General features: G+C 35.9%; 1 pseudogene; it reads right to left on the reverse strand.

The window, feature by feature from the left end:
* Positions 1–604: 604 nt before the first annotated feature.
* Positions 605–5,284, reverse strand: LOC111386363 (annotated as a pseudogene).
* Between the last annotated feature and the right edge of the window lie 275 nt (positions 5,285–5,559).

Genomic DNA, 5,559 nt, shown 5'->3' on the forward strand with positions numbered 1-5,559 from the left:
GATAAACGAACACCAAAAGATCCAAATTTACAATATTTTCTAGGTGAAAAATTATACCAATCAAACACATTTAATTAACAATTTCCAATAAAATAAGTTCTAAACAACTCAATTCCCTAAAATTCGTTTTCTTCCACCCAAATTTTATTCTTGTAATCAAACGGACCCTTAGAGTCTATTTGACAATCATTATTGTAAAACAAAAAAACGAAGAAAAAAAAGAGTTTTGAATTATGACTTAAGAGAATGTGTGATTCAAAAGTAGGAAAAAAAATTTTATACGTACAGAATGTGTTTCAAAATTAATCTTAGCAAACCATAAAATAAATTAGTGATTGTCAAACAGGCACTTATTAAAAGCAATTTACCCCCACACACCACAAGAGGTAACGTGTGTTGCACTAATTATGAACCTTGCTAGACAAGACACGACACGACAAATTTCATCGCAACCTCTTCCTTAAAACCGTACCAAACATGTCCGGCCTTCTTTCGCTTTTTACTTTTTCGTATCATTCCACTGCCACAAGAAGAGGGCAAGCTGACAATCAAGCCTTCTTGCATCGGCATTGCATTTACTACTTGAGATCGAAGCAAGTTCATCAACTTAAAAGGACACGAGTTCATCAACTCGTGTGTTGCACTAATTACAAAAACAGTTACTTAGACACTTAAAAGGAACGAATACACCAAGGACATCTACTTCTTTTTACTTAATACCGACCACTGGTGTTCAATCCACATTGTTAAACGTATCAGAAATATTACAAATATGCGCCACAAAATTCTTATTCCTTGTCATTTCCATGTCTTCTGTGCTGCAATGGCTATGACTCAACAGAGCAACAGTAGCTACTTTGCAAAATTTACAGTAGTTCAGGAGCCAACGGGTACTAGACTAAGACATGGTAACATTATTTCTCTTACATGGTAATATTATTTCATTATTTATATCAGTGATTGGATATTACTGCCTACTCATCTCTAAGATAGCTCAATGGGTTTGATACTCCATATGTCTTTGGCATATTCTTGAATTGTTCTGTCACTGCTGAACTTGAAGGAGCCTGCTGTATTAAGTATAGACATTTTTGTCCATCTCTGCAAAATAACAAGTGGGTGCATTAGGCATGGAGTAATAGAAGCCAAAGTGGGATTGAATTCATGGTGTTGATAATGTTGGGGAAAAAAAGGAATTTCGAGGTAAAACTTCAAATGGGAAGATTACGATTAATGTCCCCAACCTTTCACTTTTGATGGGAAGAAATGAGAATCAAATTCATCAGCACATCTGGAATCACAGGTGGTTTTATTTGCTCTTTTTAGAAGTTTTACTATTTCTTTCTTCATAATTTAGCCCCTGTTCGTATAGCTAAAAATTTGATTTTTAGTAGATTTTGATAAAAGTTTGATGAAATATGTGGTGGAGAAGTTGTATTTCTATGAAATGTGCGGTTAAAATTAATTGTTGGCATTGACTTAGATTTTAATCCAAACCAAACAGGGACTTGTCTTATTTCTTTGGTTAAAGTGGAAACGTATCTTGGATGAAAAATATATATTGTGTGCACTGCACAAGACTTAATGATCAAATGCGTGATATTCATCCACTGGTGGACCCCAGAGCTTACTGCCAAAAGAATAGATCAAGGACCTACTTACTACTTCTGGAATAGTTTGGGGGACTCGAACTGTTATTTCCCAACTTCGAATTTCAAGTTCATGTAGATAACAAGTTGTTTAATACATGCATATGCATGGCATAAATGCAAAAACTATCAATATGCATTATCAACCTTCTCTTGGCATTCGATATAACTTGGGAAGTCCTTGCCCACAAGGAAGTAATCAGCACGGCCAAATCCTTCATTCCCTTCCAAGGACCCCATTAGTTCATCATAATTATGAGGCCCGAAAGCACCACTCCTAACAAATTCCTTGACTTCTTCAAAGCGTTCATCTGGTACAAACTGCAATTAACGAGAAGACAACACTCCCAAAATGAACATCACCTCAATCCAGTTTTACTAGGCCACTATATTCAAACTTGAAAATGAAAGAAAACAATACAAGAGAAATAAAGGAAACAGGTCTTCGATTTGAGATTCTGGGCACATAGTTCGAGGGAAAATAGAGTTGAACTGTACCTTGCCCTCGGCTCTTTCTTTCCGAAGTGCTGCAATCTCATGAGCTTGAGCACCAAATAAGAAAAAGTTGTCCTCGCCGACTCCCTGCCTAATTTCAACATTGGCGCCATCCAAGGTCTCAATCAATACGCAACCGTTCATTGCGAACTTCATGTTGCTGGTCCCACTAGCCTCCATACCGGCAGTACTCAAGAAGGAAAGGGGGGTGGGGAGGAGTGGAGATCAGATACTGTTGTGTTGAATCTGTTAATGAAGGGGATATATTTTTCTTTCAGGAGATATGATGAATCTAATACTTCCAAGTATGAGCTTACACACCTGATATGCTGTGAAAGTTCACTTGCGGGAATTAATAGTTCAGCAACACTTACATTGTAATCTGGAGCAAACACAACCTAGATAGAGGTTGAATATAGCGTAATTAAAACCATGAGGTGTGTGAATGAAGGTGCACCAAGCAACTTAACAGTAACATATACCAAGCAATCCCACAAAAACATTATATGACAAAGCCCTTTTCTTTGCATATAAGAAGCATAAAGTCAACACCAAGAAATAAATGATTCAATGACATTGAAATACAATTTAACGACGTTAGGAGGAAGCGTCTACCTTTAACAAATCACCAATATCTGGATCATGATTTATGGTAGCTCCAACATCCGTGATAAATTTTACAATCCTCTTTGCTTGTATGTATGTGGCAAATGCTTTTCCTCCAAATATACAAACTCTAGGAACAAACTTTTCTTTCCTTTCTGCTGCAGTCATTTCTTTCATTTTCTTATAGCGATAAACAATTCCCAAGATATTTAATAGCTGTCGCTCGTATTCATGAATGCGTTTTACCTGAAAAATGGCAGGCACAATCCACGTCACCAATAAAGTCGGAAAATTGAGTGGAATATGGAAATAGAAGAATTAATCTCCAAAATGATGAATAGTAAATATGTATATGCCCATCAGATATAGATGGTTTAAAAATTCAGACATGGTTAAGAGGAGAGAAAATGACCTGGATGTCGAACAGTGCATCTGGGCTAACCGAATAACCTGTCTTTTCTTTGAGGAATGTAGCAACCTTGATCTTGTTGCTTCTTTTGGCTGCCCTCCACTCAATTTGAAGATCCTCATTATCTACAAACTGCAATGATTTTTTCACTCATCAAAATATATTATACAGCTTTAACGATAAGAAAAGAAAAATAATCTACCGGGTTTAAAGATAGTGCATGTATAAGAGAAATGAACCTAAAAGTCCCACTTTGAATCATATATGGAATGAACCTAAAAGTCCCACTTTGAATCATATATAGAATGGAAGAAACAAACATAAAAGCAAAATCTTTCTAAAATTTAATAAGCTGTTAAGAAATGTAGAAGTTATTATAGGTGAAACTATATTATGCAACTCTAGACACACTGGTTATGTGTAACTTGAGGTGACAAAGACGAGGACTTAGTTGTTTAGGCAGTACTATTCAGCTCAATAGGCCGGACCAAATAAAGGTCCTGTACCAACCCAGTAAAGCCACAGAAACCATTCCAGAATTTGATGGCCTATTACAAATAATCTAGCAATACAAGTGCTGTATATAAAAAGTTGGATGTGGCAGACTACATGGATTACCTTCTGCAGTTCTGCCAATTTCTCAGTATGCAGGACCCAATCCTCTGTACCTATCCACTTAGAAATAATGGTACTTAGATCTGGATTGCAGAAATGGATCCATCTTCTAGGCGTTACACCATTTGTTTTGTTCCGAAACTTCTCAGGCCAGAGCAGCATAAGATTTACAAATGAAAACCTCTTGCTACACAGGAGAAGTACATTAATGCACCAAAAATCAGCAAATGATACGTGATCAAACAAGGAAAAAGAGTTCCCATAATCTTATTGAGAAATTTACCTGAAAAAAGTAATTAAAGACTTCCTTTTTAACTATTTCACTGTGGATCTCTGCAGCTCCATTAACAGCATGACCACCTACAACACAAAGGTTAGCCATCCGGACCATCTTTGGCGGGATAGGAGCATGTTCGGGTTTTACAACTTTCTCGTCCTGTGGGTCCTTTCCTTCAAGTTCATCTTCTTGAGCAGGCACAACTTCATTTCTAATTTCATGAATAGCTTCATCGCGAGTTTCGTGAATAACTTCATCGCGAGTTTCGTGAATAAGGATTTCTTCTGGTTTAGCAAATAAATCAGCCAAAGATGCAGGCAGATCAACATTTTCCAAAATTCTCATTGCATTCACTTTTTTCTCCAAGATTTTAGGATTTGATATTCCATATTCTGATATCATGTCCTGAATTAACTGAAATATGAGTAAAATATTATGATATTCTACAAATGATAAATTCACGGAAATATGGGATCTGTTGATTTAGTAATGTGTCTTAATACCTGTTCATCAGTCATCTCTATAATTTCAACGTGCCTTGGCAGCAGTTTTTGCATTAATTCATAACTCCATTTCTCCAGGGCCTCAGGCAAAACAGTGTGATTTGTGCATGCCACAGTTCTGCAAAGCACACATCACAAGAAAAGTTAGTTTAGTAGCAGAAAACTTGAGACATTACAAAGTTTAATTACATTCAATAAAATCAATCACTTTAAAAAGCATACTATTGCTTTTGGCCATTTTAGTTTTTTGTTTGATCTAGATGCATGGATGGAGTCACAGGGCACATCAAACAACTTTTTTACAATAAAGTTACAGAAGATACCAAGTAAAGGTTCAGCCACACATGCAAAGCCATTATTTAAGATGGCAACAAATCAAAATTTTTCGAAAAAGTTCAACACAAATTAACCCCATGAAGATTATATAGTTCAGCATAATTGAGAGGGACCCTAGATTAATTTTAGGACCACCACTCTACCATTAGACATTGTGTCTGCCTTTGAAATTCTCTTATCTCCTGGAAGAGTTCAGAAGATATAAATCACACAGACCTCATTACAATGGGGATGAATTAGATAATTGTGTGTATGCATTGATTAATTTTATCTGTGATTCATAAACCGGTCCTAAGCTAAATAATTTGTTAATGTTATACTGGACCATCTCATCTAAAAGCTTAATCTCTTTAGGAGGGGAAAACTTATTTGCTAAAATTAATCTTAAGCACATCCTCAAGTAGATGCCAGTTCAAGTTTTTCAGGGTGAGGACGAGATTGAGACACTAAACCAAGACCTTTGTTTGTTTGGATACCAAGTTGAACGCATCATTTAAATGCTTGTGTTGTTAGAAGGGACAAAACTAGTTTTAAAAATTGTCTTCGAACACTATAATTTTACCTTGCATTATATTCCAGCATATTCTTTAAGGGGCTTTCATTTAAAAAGTCTAGTCAAACAAAACATTAGTTTAAAAAGTGTACAAACTAAGCTTTTTGGGTAAAAGG

This window comes from Olea europaea, unplaced genomic scaffold, assembly GCF_002742605.1.
Source record: "Olea europaea var. sylvestris unplaced genomic scaffold, O_europaea_v1 scaffold3525, whole genome shotgun sequence".
NCBI classification, from domain to species: domain Eukaryota; kingdom Viridiplantae; phylum Streptophyta; class Magnoliopsida; order Lamiales; family Oleaceae; genus Olea; species Olea europaea.